The sequence below is a fragment of the Panicum virgatum genome, chromosome 3N, assembly GCF_016808335.1.
Source record: "Panicum virgatum strain AP13 chromosome 3N, P.virgatum_v5, whole genome shotgun sequence".
Lineage (NCBI taxonomy): Eukaryota > Viridiplantae > Streptophyta > Magnoliopsida > Poales > Poaceae > Panicum > Panicum virgatum.
The window spans coordinates 2,112,672-2,127,933 of NC_053147.1; positions in this window are offsets into that span (position 1 = coordinate 2,112,672).

Genomic DNA, 15,262 nt, shown 5'->3' on the forward strand with positions numbered 1-15,262 from the left:
AGCAATCAAGGTCAGACAAACGATCTTAGGCCACGGGGTCTGAAACTATCAAGTCTGAAATCTCTCTCTGGCTCTGAATCGTCGAACACAGCTTTGCGCGCAGCGGATCAACTCCCTGCCTGCTCCAGGGAGCCATCCCCAATTTCCTGCAAATGCTACTCCATTCAGGCAAAAGAGAAGAACTCAATGCTCAAGCATTTACAGATCGATCATTTTTTTAAGATAAAACGACGGATCGATCATTGATGGATGGGATGTAGGGCATGTAGCTAGACGAGACAAGAAGATGGGTTGCGGGCGTGCAGCGTCGTCAAAGCGCTTGGGCACGGCTCCTTGTAGGCTTGCCAGAATTTCATGGGGATTGCATGACCAGCGGACGACAAAGCCTCAGCCCTTCTGCATGATTTCCCTGTTGGGGACACCACCTTCGGTCCGTTTGCCGAAGGTTCGCGAAGACAGGGCGTAAGAATATTGAAGCCGACATCGGGAGTGAACACAGGAGATTTCCGCCTTCGCTCGTCTTCGGGTAGGAAGACGAAGACGCGCGAGGACCTCGGGAGTGTACACAGGACGTTTCCGCCTTCGCTTGTCTTCGGATCGTAAGACAAAGACTCGCGAGGACCGGTCGACGGAAGCGTCACGGCGGAGTAAGCAACGAGCCACGTAGCCCTCGCTCGTCTTCGGGTCGGAAGCCGAAGACGAGCGAAGACCAGACGATGCGAGAATCGGCGAGGAGTAAGCGACAGGCCACGTGGTCCTCGTCGAGAAGGCCGAAGAGGACTATATAGAGTTGTGAGCCCATCTGAGCTGTGGCGCACTCAACTTGTATTTGGGAAATTACATATACGTCTATGAATATTCCAGAAATATTACCGTTGTAAGGGTGTAGAAGAGTAATTGTACATGGGAGGTGTAACGCCACCTATAAATACCCCCTGTAATGTTCATTGATGGGACACATTGAATAGAGAGGAAGAATATTTACTACTTGAATTGTGTGCTTGTCCCTTACTGTTGTAGTGTCTGTCTGTCCCGGAGACACTCTCCACCAACAGTTTGGCGCCCACCGTGGGGTTCGAACCCACGACATTGGCGCCCACCCGTCGGTTCGATACACCACATGGCGGCGACGAAGAAGAAGGGAACCACTGAAGCCACTTCGGAGGACACGACGACGACGACTACGACGACAACACCTTCGCAGGGCGAAGCGGCGGCAACACAGGCGAACAGGACCAGCAGCGACGGCGTCTCCGTCGATGCCCTCGCAGACGACCAGCTTGAAGTCAACCTTCTGGACATCGGCGTCTCAGCCGAAGACATCGCGGCGATGCGTCGAATCGACACCCACATCGAAGAGGCACGAAGAGCTCAGCAGCAAGCCTTGGAAGCAGAGCCTTCGGAGCGACAAATGATCACAAGAGCGAAGGGAAAGGAGACCATGCTCACCGAAGCATAGCGTCAAGAGCAGTACAACAAGTTGAGGGAGGAGGAGCTTCGCTGCAAGGCGCTGCAGGAGAAACTCCGTGCACAACGGCTGCAGCTCGAGAAAATGCAGGCACCACCACCACCACCACCACCGCCAAAGGAGATCATTATGATCAACCCGCGGCAACACGAACCACCAAGGTTCTGCCCAAAGTTCGTGCTGGTCGAAGAGATCTCTGACAATTATGAGTCAGACGGCGAAGAGCACTACCGTAGAAGGCATCAAAGAAAATTACCACTGTCCGAAGAGTTGGAGGAGGTGCAGTGGCCTCATCGCCTCAACCCAGTAATATTGCCGCAGTTCGATGGGGAGTCAGATCCCGAAGAGTTCCCCCTCAAATACGAAGCCACCATAGAAACATCAGGAGGAGGTACCGCGTGTAAAGCGAAGGCGCTCGTCCTCGCATTGAAGGAATTGGCGCAGCGGTGGTACGCAAACATTCCACCAGGAACCATCTTATCTTGGAAGCAGCTTCGCTTCGAGTTATATGCAAGTTTCCGCGCCGTGAGGCCCGACGAAGTCACATATTGTGATTTTCACGATCTCAAGCAAGGAAGCATGACCTTGCAAGAATATCTTCAGAGCGTCATGAAGCTTTGCGCAAGAGCACCAAACGTCGCCGACCAAAGCATCATCGATTCGGTGGTAAAGGGGATCAACCTAGGACCATGCGGAGAGTACATATCCCGGCGCAAGCCGAAGATAGTGACGAAGCTATTCGAGATAATGCAAGAATATTGCAAATCCGACCATGCGAAGATAAGAAGGCTCGAGGAGAAGAGCGAGCAGAAGAAGTCACGAAGCATTGAGAGGTCCCACTCAAAATCGTGTCACGCAGATGAGCCGAAGCACAAAAGAACGGTGAACAATGTCTCCGAAGAAGAACCCCGAGAGCCCAGACACCATCAACGGGAGAAAGGCGAGAGGGACCGCCACGAGGAAAGGCCCAACCGAGATGAGCATCACCATCGCGAAGAACGACACTACAAAAGCCGAAGAGACAACGGCGGTCGAAGGGAGAAAATTCCATTATGTTATTTCCATGGCAAAGACAAAGGCCATTGGACAAATGAATGCCCCTTCGCCATTGAAAGAAAAGAAGAGTTTGATCGGCAGAATTCCCAGCCAGCGAAGCCTGTCAATCATACCTCTCAGTTGCCACCACAGTCTTCGGCGACAGCAACCACCTGGGCTCCTACGCCAAATTGGCTAGTGTCATACCCGGTTTTCAACTGCAATCCGCTACTGTATGCGCCACCTCCGCAACAATCATTACCGATGCTACCACCTCTGCAGTATAGTCAAACATGATCGAGGAGCTCCCCGCCACAGTCTTACGACCCGATAAGTTTACCCCCACCTCTGAAGCTTGAGTTGGGGCAGATACCGGAGCGAGCAAGCGACGCGCCCTCCGGCAGTAGGGTTAACATCATCAACGCCATCTCCGGAGGGTCAAACGAACCAGTGTTGGAGACGAAGAGGCAACGCAAAGAATACTTCAGAACTGTCTCTCATGTGAGTGAAGGCAGACCTTCGGCTGTAGCACTACCCACATAATGACCCCCTCGTCATAAGGGCAAACATTGACAAGAATTCAGTGCACTTCGCATGAAATGATGTAGGGAGAATCTTGGTGGACAATGGGAGCTCTGCAGACATCCTCGTGTGGCAGTGCTTCGTCAAAATGGATCTCACAGAAACAACGTTGAAGAAGTCGCAGTATCCGCTCATTGGCTTCGAAGGCAAGAGAATCGAAGCACTTGGCAAGATAGAGCTCAATGTCACATTTGGCGAAGGGGCAGCACAAAGAACCGAAGCAATAACCTTCGATGTGGTTGACATCAACTACCCCTACAATGCCATCTTCGGGCGCAACACCTTAATCAAATTCGCAGCAGTAATCCATCAGTCGTATCTATGCATGAAGCTGCCTTCGGCTGGAGGAATTATTACAGTCTTCGGTAACCAGGAAGAAGCAAGAAGATGCGAAGACAATGCATCAATTGGTAACAAGAACGTCCATGCCATTGAAACACACGTCGAGGACACCGACGCTGTAAACAGTGAAGAGCCAGAGTCAGGAGGAGTATCTCCGGCAAAACAAACGAAGAAGGTGCCCTTGTGCGAAGACGTGCCTGACCGAATGGTAATCATCGGAAAAGGGCCTGAAGAGGCCGAGGAGGCCAGGCTTATACAGTTTCTTCGCAACAATCAGGATGTGTTTGCTTGGTCCTCTTCGGATCTGCGAGGGGTCAGTCGAGAGGTCATCGAGCATGAGCTCAGGGTGAACCCGAAGGCGAAACTAGTAAAGCAGGGCCAGAGGACAATGTCCGAAGAAAGGCAGAAAGCGGCTCAGGCCGAAGTACAAAAGTTGCTGGACGCGGGCGTTATCCGCGAAGTCCAGTACCCGGAGTGGCTAGCAAACGTTGTCATGATGCCGAAGAAGAACGGGAAGTGGAGAATGTGCATTGACTTCACCATATTGAACAAGGCATGCCCAAAGGACGAATACCCACTACCACGCATTGACACCCTGGTCGATGCAGCAGCTTGCTCGGAGATGCTCAGTATGTTGGACTGTTTCTCAGGTTATCACCAGATATTCATGAACAAGGCAGATCAAGAGAAGACCAGTTTCACCACCCCCTTCGGGACATATTGCTACGTAAGAATGCCAGAAGGCCTCCGCAATGCTGGATGCACTTTTAACAGAATGATCAAGAAAGTACTGCGAGATCAACTGGGAAGGAACATCTCCGCATATGTCGACGACGTTGTTGTTCGAAGCAAGAAGAAGGAGGATCATATCCAGGACCTTCGCGAAACATTCGCGAACCTTCGCCGTCATGGTCTGAAATTGAACTCGGAGAAATGCGTCTTCGGAGTCCGAAGAGGCTAATTATTGGGATGCATGATCACCGAAAGAGGAATTGAGTCAAATCCGGAGAAGATAGAAGCCATCAGGCGGATGAAGCTGCCAACTACAAGAAAGGGGGGTGCAAAAGTTGACAGGCAGGTTGGCTTCGCTTAACCGATTCATATCAAAGTCTGCGGAGAAGTGGCTTCCATTTTTTTAAGGCGCTGAAAGGCTCAGGCAACTTGGAATGGGGCGAAGAGCAAACGAAGGCTTTCGAAGCCCTAAAGCAATATATTGAAAATTGGCAGTCATGTTTAGTCCATTAGAGAAAGTGGAGTTGCTATTATACATCTCCACATCAGGTGCAGCCGTAAGTGCTGCTCTCGTCGAAGAGCGCACGATCGAAGGGTCATTGACACAGGTGCCTATATACTTCGTTTCTGAAGCCCTAAACGGGTCAAAATTGCTATACTCAGAAATGGAGAAGATGGCATATGCGGTGGTCATGGCAGCACGCAAGTTTCGTTACTACTTCCAGAGCCACAAAATCAAGGTTCCAATCTCTTTCCCACTTCGGGGCATGTCTGAAAACAGAGAAGCCTCCGGCAGGATAGGTAAATGGGCTACGCAATTAGCCGAGCGCACCATTGACTTCATCTCCAGATCAGCATTCAAGTCACAGGTCTTGGAAGACTTCATCGCAGACTGGACCCCAGTTGCACCTTCGCAAGAGCAGCCGAAGATAGAAGCAATATGGCAACTTGAGTGTGATGGGGCTTACCAAAGAGACGGAGCAGGAGCTTCAGCAGTCCTGATAGCACCTTCGGGTACGCAACTGAAGTATGCAGTCATACTTGACTTCAATGGGTGCACCAACAATGTTGCAGAATACGAAGGCCTTCTCTTGGGTCTTCGCAAAGCAAGAGCGCTGGGCGCACGAAGATTAACGATCAGGTCTGATTTAGAGTTGATCACATGCCAAATAAACAAGTCAAACAGGGCTCTCAAGCCAGAATTAGCGAAGTACCTGGCAGCAGTGCGAAGCATGGAGAAATACTTCCTCGGGTTTAGCATCCGCAGTTTCTCCAGAACGAAGAATAAGCAAGCCGATCAACTGGCGAAGGCAGCAGCACAGTTCGATCCATTACCGCCAGATGTGTTCTTCGAAACTTTAAAGCGGGCATCCGTCAATTGTGCCGAAGAACCAGACAAATTCGTCAATGCCATAACCAGCGAAGACTGGAGGGCCGCCATAATGGCCTACCTTCGCGGACACTTCGTCCCGGAGGATGAGAAGGAAGAAAATAGAATGGCACTTCGGGCCAGGAATTACAGAATCATAGGCGAAGAGTTATACCGAATGGGAGTCTGCGCACCACTCTTAAAGTGCATCTCATGCGAAGAGGGCAAACAACTGCTTGAAGAGATACATGCAGGGATGTGTTCTTCGCACATCGCAACGAGGGCCCTGGTCGGCAAAGCTTTCCGCGAAGGATTTTATTGGCCCTCGGCTGTGGCGGACGCTCACGATGTGGTTCGCACATGTCCAAATTGCCAAAGGCATGCCCCATACAGCAAATTCCCACTCGACGAGGTGCAGCTACTGCCCCTGGTATGGCCCCTCGCGCGATGGGGAATTGATATTGTTGGACCATTGCCTACAGCTCCAGGAAACTACAAGTATGCCGCTGTGGCGGTAGAGTACTTCTCCAAATGGGTCGAGGCCAAAGCACACAAAGACATCATAGCAGGAGCCCTGCAAAAATTCTTTTGGCAGAACATCATCTGCCGCTTCGGGGTCCCGAAGGAGGTTACAGGGACAATGGCAAGCAGTTTGACTATGCAACTTTCAGGGAGTTCACCACTCAACTTGGCACCAACTTATGCTTCGCGTCGGTCTACCACCCGCAGTCCAACGGCGCGGTGGAAAGGGCCAACGGCATCATCTTCGCAGGCATCAAGAAAAACATCACTGAGCTGCCGAAGGGGAAATGGGCGGATGAGCTGCCGAGGGTCATATGGTCTCATAACACAACAGAGTTCAGGACCACGAAGTTCACCCCCCTTCAAGTTTCTATATGGTGAAGAAGCCGTAACACCCGAGGAAATCAAACTCAAATCCCGGAGAACAGCCGAAGGGGCAGAAAACATCGAAGAAGACATCAAGCCCTCAATTGACAAAATCGAAGCTGGTAAGATACAAGCAGCAATCAACTTGGGAAAATATCAAGAAGAAACATGAAGGTGGAAGCATAAGAAAGTGAAGCCCAGAGACATCAAAGAGGGCAACTTGGTGCTTCGAAGAATACCGAAGGCCAAGCAGAAGGGCAAGATGCACAGCAAGTGGGAAGGTCCATTTATCATCGCATCTATGGCAAGGCCAAAGGCCTGCAGGCTCCGCACGCTAGAAAGCACGAAGACCCTTATTCATTGAACAAGGACATGCTATAGAAGTACTATGTGTAGGAAATGTGTAAAAGCCACCAGAGGGAAATTACCGAAGGGGCTTGTAGGGCAAATTTTTTTTCTCTTTTTGCATCTTTCCTTTTTCTCATGTGTAAATCCGCACAATGTACCGAAGGGCCCGTACTCTTTTCCTCACAGGGGAAGCTTTCGAGGGTCCACTCGGGCACTGAAGGTGTGAGGTTTTTAACGAGGCGGAACCCTATGTAACCCCTTGTGAAATATAAACAAGGCCCCCACAAAAGAGTCTCGAGGGAACAGGCACGCTGCAAAAGCGCAGAAGCGTCTATCCCTCTTTGTCAAAGCGAAGAGGGGAGTCATCGGCGCGAAGTACAAGCCATAACGCTTGAAAGAAGTAAGCACGAGGCGCAATCCCGATTAGGGGCTTCGCTCCTCTTAGCTTCACTTCCAAAGAAATTAACAAAATCCCGTAGCATGAAAGCGAAGGGTGGAAAGTCCTGTCGCACGAAAGCCGAAGGCTAGGCGCGAACCTCTCCGGCTAAAGAGCCGAAGGTCCCCTAACAATGTCCTTACGCGCGAAAGCCTAAGGCGGAAAGTCCTGTCGTGCGAAAGCCAAAGGCTAGGCGCGAACCTCTTCGGCTAAAGAGCCGAAGGTCCCCTAATAAAGTTCTTACATGTGAAAGCCTAAGGCGGAAAGTCCTGTCGCGCGAAAGCCGAAGGCTAGGCGCGAACCTCTCCAGCTAAAGAACCGAAGGTCCCCTAACAAAGTCCTTACGCGCGAAAGCCTAAGGCGGAAAGTCCTGTCGCGCGAAAGCCGAAGGCCAGGCGCGAACCTCTCCGGCTAAAGAGCCAAAGGTCCCCCAACAAAGTCCTTACGTGCGAAAGCCTAAGGCGGAAAGTCCTGTCGCTCGAAAACCGAAGGCACGGCGCGACCTCCCCGACAAAAGAGCCGAAGAACCCTGTGAAAGTCCTCACGAGCAAATCCGAAGGCAAAGACGTGCATAATTAAAACAAGAGGCCGGAGGGACTAAAACACGCTTCACAGTCATCATCCCCGCCAGTCGAGCGAAGGGGGGGTGGCGCTTCGCAAAACAGATACACGCACGACGCCGGTGAAGATGAATGAACCAAAAGGCGTTTGTAACCTCGCCTGCGCAAAGGGGGGGTGGCGCTTCGCAGAATATATTTGCGCACAGTCGAAGGATAAATGCCAAAAAATTACATAATTTATCACACAAAGTACAGGTTTATTACACCACAAAGATACACTTAACGCGAAGGCACGAAGAAATAAATTACATAGTTACATCCGAGGCCTCTTCCTCGAAGACTAGGCGGTCCACCTCAGATATGATTTCCCAGACTGCCACATCTATTAATTCTTTGGCTGTCCGTCGAAGAAACGCTTCGAAGTCGTCCCCTGAAAGTGAGGGCAACGCAAATTAACTAGAGATCTCGTCGAATATGCCTTTGCGTCAGTATATAAATTCATGAGGCGACAGGGGCTCTTCGTCCACCGGCTCCGGCTTCGGCTCACGGAGACCAGCTGGAGCACTATACGGCCTATCAGTATCGAGAATCCATTTTATTTCACGATGAAATGCGCGATCAGCAAGGATCTTCGCATGTTTCACTGGATCACGCTGAAACTAGGCAAAAAAACGCTTTGTATCGGCGTTCTGAAGCTCATAAACACGCACCCTACCCGCCCAAAACTCTTCAAATGAAACTGAAGGATAATGAGCATGGAGCTTCGCCCATGATGCACCAGAGACATAGAAATTCCCTTGTTTCATAATGCGAGAAAGCACGCCTTCGGTCACCTGCGCAGGGGCCAACGCAGGGTCCTGCTGTTATCGCCATAAATTAACATGGTTAATCTATGGGCCGAAAGCAAGTTGGGCTTAAAGCAGAAGATTAAGAAGGCTTGTAAATCGGCTCCTGCATGAGCATTTGGGCCACATGGGCCATGTATCTTTAGATTTAGTTCAAGATTAGAGATAGAGTCCGATCAGGACAAGATAGGATTAGATTGTTTCCCAAGTCTCTGGACTATAAATATGTACCCTATGTTATTCATGAAAAAGAACGTCATCACGTCTCGCAAACAACAATTCTCGGCGCATCGCCACCCCTAATTCTAGGGTTTCATCCAAGTAAGCGCCATGCTGCCCTGATCGCTTCTTGCGATCAGGGCAGCGTTATTCTTGCTTTTACCTTGGCATTACTCGTACTGAAGTATTTTTTATGGCGAGTAATGCTAGTTATCTTGATGTTCGTAGCATGACTTTTAGTAGATCTGTTGTACTTTGTTGCTTATCATCTACGAATATCATGTTGTTTTTCGTGCAGTCACGTTTTAATCTCATGCTAATTCTTGTTGTGAAGAATTAGTTGCACGGAGACAACACTCTGCTTCTTTTCCATCTAATAGATCTAATCTGTTATGGTATGCTCTTATTCTTAAGAGTTGGTGTAATATCTGCTAGGTTAGGCCTTGCAAACGGGTTGGATGATCCGGTGGCGTGTTAGATGCTTTGCTTTAGTCTTAACAGGGAATTGATCCGGTAATCGGCTCTTGCTAGTTCTTAGGCCTCTGTTTTTTGTTATGGTTTAGTTATCTGTTACGTTTATTAGGCCCAATCACGTGTAGGATGTTCCGATCTAGCAGTGAAGCTTTTTTTACCATCGTGGATTAGATTAGTTAGATTTAATTGAAGCAGCTTTACAGTTATTTGCTTTATTTACCCATATATGGATAGATGCAGATCCAATCTGACACTGAGACTTGATCGGCTCTTTAAAGCCGATGCAAGAGTCGTCCCGGGGAGCCGACCACGGCTCGGACTTACGTTTCCACGTGTTTGTGTATGCAGGCAAATCGTTGCAAGCACGTTTGCACCTTCCTGATCAGGTATAGGTCAGGTGGCACGCCCGACATTCTCCGGAATCTCCGGGTGCATGACGGAATTGCGGGCCGTCGACGAGGGAGCAGTGCCTGCCAGCGCCCCGGCAACCTCCAGGCTCTTCGTGTTGCCTGTCGTTACTCGCCGATGGGTTTCGACCGACAACACATTCTGGCACGCCCGGTGGTACCTTCATCAACAACAACGCCCACCACATAGATGGCAGGAGCTCAAGACCAAGTACCGGTTCCGCCGGTCACCAAACCTGTCACGTATGAAGAGCTGACTCCAGAACACAAGCTAAAATATGATGAGATCAAAGCTCAGTTCGAAGCCGATCTCATCGGCTCTTTTGAGAGGACCCGCAACCATGGCATCAGGTGGAAGGGGTTCTCACCAGAGGGTGCTCTCGACAACGTTGATCTGTCTGTGCCGTCAGAAGAGTGCACCAGGGCCCTACGCCAGGAGATGAACTACATGGTGGCTCACACGCTCCATCGACACTCAGAAAGCCTGGTGAACAAGCTTGAACGCGTGGCACATCGCGTTGTCCAGGAGGTGATCAAGAACCAGTACTCCCCGTCGGGACCAATCCTGGGGAGTCACAGGGGGGAAGCTGCACTGCAATCTAGGCCGCCAGTGTCCTACTCGCTCGCGGTAGCAGGACAGCAGAGTTCGCCGATCTATGTCGTCCGCAAGATCGGCGGTGATCCTGGAGAAGGCCAGTTCCTCACCGAGCCACCCAAGGAGATGCTGCACGGCTACACGTGCGCCTACATCCCTGACAGCGTCATCCCAACACGCTCGGTGCAGTTGGTAAACCCAGGAGCTTCTGGAGCAGACGCGGAGAAACAAGCGTGGCTGGCAAAGTACGCTACCGGGCCGAGTGCTGAGCCATCGGCCCCAGGAGTTCTTAGTGTGGAGCAGGTCAGTGCAATACTGAGAGACCAGTTCGGCATTCTGCCCAAGAGAAAAGCGATCGACTATTCCAAGCCGTATCCAAGTGACTACGACTTGATCCCATTGCCTCCCAAGTATCGGCTCCCTGAGTTCACCAAGTTCAACGGGTCAGAAGGAGCCAGCTCCATTGAGCATGTGAGCCGATACTTAACACAGCTTGGGATGATCTCAGTATCGGATCTGCTGAGGGTCCGGTTCTTCGGCCAATCTCTTATAGGCCCAGCTTTTGGATGGTACGCGTCATTGGCACCAGATTCGATTCGAACTTGGAGGCAGCTGGAAGATCAGTTCCATACCCAGTATCACTCAGAGGCTGCTGAAGCTGGGATTGCCGACCTCACCCAAGTCAGGCAGAAGCGAGGAGAGACTGTGTCGGAATACATACAGCGCTTCAGAGAAGTCAAGAATCGATGATACTCATCACGCATTAGGAGAAGGAGGCAGTCGATCTGGCAGTTCTGGGAATCGCTAAGCCGATCGAGGATATGGCTTTCCAGTTGGAGTTCGCATCTCTGGCGCACCTGGTGCAGAAGCTTACGGCATATGAGCTCTACCATCCAGAGCTGTACCAGGACAAGTTCAAGTGCCATGTGAACATGGCCCAAGCAGATGAATCTGATGATTCTGGCGAGGAGCAAGAAGTGGCCGTGGCAGAGTGGACTCGGGGGGCAAACCCCGTCCCGTGCAAATGGATCAAACAGCAGGGGCTTGTGAAGGGCTTCGACTTCGACATAGCCAAAGCAGAGCAGATATTTGATCTGCTGCTCAAAGAAAAACAGCTGAAGCTCCCAGAGAACCACAAGCTGCCAAGTGCACAAGAGCTGCAGGGGAGGCTATACTGTAAGTGGCATCATTCGTTCACGCATGCCACGGGTGAATGCAAGGAGCTGCGTCGTCAGATTCAATCGGCTATCGAGCAAGGCCGATTAATCCCGGCTCAACACACGATGAAGATCGACACGAAGCCCTTCCCACAAGCCAACGTGGTAGAGTTGTCGGACTTCACTCCTACGGGCCAGAATTTTTCATTCCAGATCGACATGGCGGGGCCCGTACGCCGTCGTGACGAGCAAAGGAGAGAGGCCGTTTCTGGCAAACGGCCCCAAGACAACAATAAGCCAGGGCGACAGCATATTTTTGAAGAGCAAGTGCGTCACATCCGTAATCAGCTTCCTGCTTCCGACCGGCTTCTGGAAAAATATGAGTATCAGCACAAACTGCGTCACCGATATCAATCGGAAGAAGAGGAGTACGAGTACCGCACAGGGAGGACGCTGGGAAGGCGCCAGGCTATACGCGACCACTGGCATTGCCCGTTCTTCAGGTACTGCTGGAATTCCGGCATTAGCCGATTGCCCACTATAGGAGATTGTCTGGAGTGCAGGCCTCGGACACGCCAGTCGGGCGAGACATCGGTGTTCTGGCGCTTGGGGCCCAAAGTGCGTCACGACGAACATGTTGAGCAGCCGACCAAGGGTGATTCCGAGCCAGAAGAAGAAGACAGGTATCATCGCCCACGGTGGTGCCCTGACGGGCTTAATCGCTCGCAGAAGCGCAGAGTGCAGCGCCTGCGCAATCTAGAAGAGGCTGAGGCGGTACCTTGACGTGCTGAGGAAGGCGCGTCCGGATCTCGCGGAACAGGTTAGGCACCCACGAAGGGTGGAAAGGTGCCCTCCAAGAAAAGAGTGGCGCCCCAAGCAGACAAAAGCCGATGAGAAGTCATCGGCTGATGTGAACATGGTGTTCGTGCTCCCATCAGAGTTCCGGGCATCTCAACCGGAGGATTTGCCTATTGCACAGTTGGATCTTGGCCCCCAGCCGATCATCTTCGAGAAGCCAAAGGAAAAAAGCTACAAACATTTGAAGGGGATGTATCTCAAGGGCTTCATCAATGGTAAACCCGTTAACAGGATGTTGGTTGACACCGGTGCTGCAGTCAACCTGATGCCATATTCAGTGTTGCGCCGGTTGGGGCGTTCTTCTGCCGATCTCATCAAGACCAACGTGACGCTCAATGACTTCAACGGGCAGCCATCAGAGGCGATGGGGGTTCTTAATGTGGAGTTGACAGTGGGCCACAAGACGATCCCGACTTCATTCTTCATCGTCAACAGCAAGAGTACATACACGATGTTGCTTGGGAGAGATTGGATTCACACCAACTATTGTATCCCTTCCACAATGCATCTGTATCTGGCCTAATGGGATGGCGATGAAGTAGAAGTGGTCCCTGCAGACGATTCCAGCGAGGTCTCGCTCGCGGATATGAATGCCTGGGATGCGGAAGGACAAGAGCCGATCTCAGGAATTTCACTGGAAGACTGTGATCGGATCGAGGCAACAAAAAACAGACTGAGGCTGGTCTTATCCACTGGCCTCACAGAGTAAACACGTCCTGGCATGCTACGGGGTGTAATAGATTTAGAGAGGCCGGTCCCAGCGACCGGCCCCCAAAAATAGAAAAATCCTATTTGGTGTCGGAATTGTTACATCATATACATACGATGGCCTGCTCTGGCAGTTGGCCACTCGTTGACTATTTGGTTTCGAATGATAATGGAAATATGTAAACGGCCAGCCCATGCGGTTGGCCAAATAATTTTTCTTGTCATCTCCCTGTGTTTGCCGCTGATCTTGTGGATAACGAAGACTCGCCTACGTTTGCAGCTGGTTTTTCAGATGACGATAAGCTAGGATACGGGTTCACGTCAGCCGATGATTTGGAAGAGGTTGACATCGGTCCTGGGGATAAGCCACGACCGGCATTTATCAGCAAAAAGTTGGATCCGGTCTTACGTGAGGAGATGATTGCACTGCTGAAAGAGTACCGGGATTGTTTCGCATGGGACTACACTGAGATGCCCAGTCTAGACAGAAGCATCGTCGAGCATCGGCTCCCGCTCAAGAAAGGGTTTCGGCCGTTTCAGCAACGAGCACGTCAGATAAGGGCCGATGTCCTAGAAGAAGTCAAGAAAGAGGTGGAGAAGATGTTGGATGCTGGGTTCAACATGCCGTGCCGGTATGCAGAATGGATCTCCAGCGTGGTACCGGTACAAAAGAAGGATGGCCGATGGCGTGTCTGCGTCGATTTTAGGGATCTCAACAGGGCAATGCCAAAGGACGAATACCCGATGCCTGGTGCAGAGACATTGATCAACGCAGCTGCCGGCCACAAAATGATGAGTTTTATGGACGGTAATGCCGGCTACAACCAGATCTTCATGGCACTAGAAGACGTGCACAAGACCGCATTCAGAGTACCAGGCGCAGTCGGCTTGTTCGAGTACTTGGTTATGACCTTTGGATTGAAAAATGCCGGTGCAACGTACAAACGTGCCATGAATTACATTTTTCATGATCTCATCGGCAAACTAGTAGACATCTACATTGATGATGTCGTGGTCAAGTTCACGTCGGCTGGGGGGCATCTAGAAGATCTGCGTCAAGTCTTAGAGCGGACTCGAAGGATTGGGCTCAAAATGAACCCAAAGAAGTGCGCTTTTGGTGTGTCGGTCGGTCAATTTTTGGGATTCCTGGTGCATGAACGGGGAATCGAGATCGGCCTGAAGAGTCAAGAAGCTGTGAAGACGTTGAAGCCGCCTACCACATAGAAAGAGTTGCAGAAGCTCATCGGTAAAATTAACTTTGTCAGACGATTTATTTCTAATCTGTCTGGGCGCATTGAACCGTTCATGGGTTTAGTGAAGATCAAATCCGATGATGAGTTTCGCTGGGGGGCAGAACAACAGCAAGCTTTCGATGAAATCAAAGAATATTTATCAAAGCCTCCAGTGTTGGTTCCTCCTCAGCAAGATAGGCCGTTCTATGTGTACCTATCCGTGGGTGACACTTCCATTGCTTCGGTGTTAATCCAGAAGCACGACGGCCAGGGGAGGGTGGTTTTCTACCTCAGCAGGCGCATGTTAGACGCCGAGACCAGGTATCCTGAAATCGAGAAGCTTTGCCTTTGCTTATTCTTTACATGTACAAAACTTCGTCATATTTTACTCTCGGCGGAAACAATTGTCATATGCAAATCGGATGTCATAAAGCACATGCTGTCGGCTTCTGTTCTAAAAGGCCGGCTTGGAAAATGGATGTTTGCATTGTCAGAGTTCGATATTCGATACCAGCCTGCAAAAGCAGTCAAAGGACAGGCACTGGCGGATCTTGTTGCAGACAGGATCGGCACTGATATTGCTGCACTATTTATTCGTGCTTGGGCTATGTTTTTTGACGTATCGGCTTTTGATGATGGGTGTGGTGTGGGAATTCTGTTGGTATCGCCTCGAGGGGTGACTTATTCCTTTTTCCATCAGGATGACCTCCCCATGCACCAATAATTTGGTGGAATATGAAGCCGTTCGCAAAGGGATGGAACTGCTCCTCGAAGCTGGTGCAGAAGCAGTAGAAATATTTGGAGATTCGAAGCTGGTGAATAAATGTAATCAGGATGGAGCCTAGGTAAAACTGAGGAAGAAAATCTCCTTTATTATTGTGGTTGTCACGGTATACATCAGAGGTCGGGATTACGAGGTCGGACCTCCACCGCTCCGGACCGCTTTTTGCCTGTTTGTGTGATAGGGCCAGAGGTCGGGTTTACAAGGTCGGACCTTGACCGCTCTG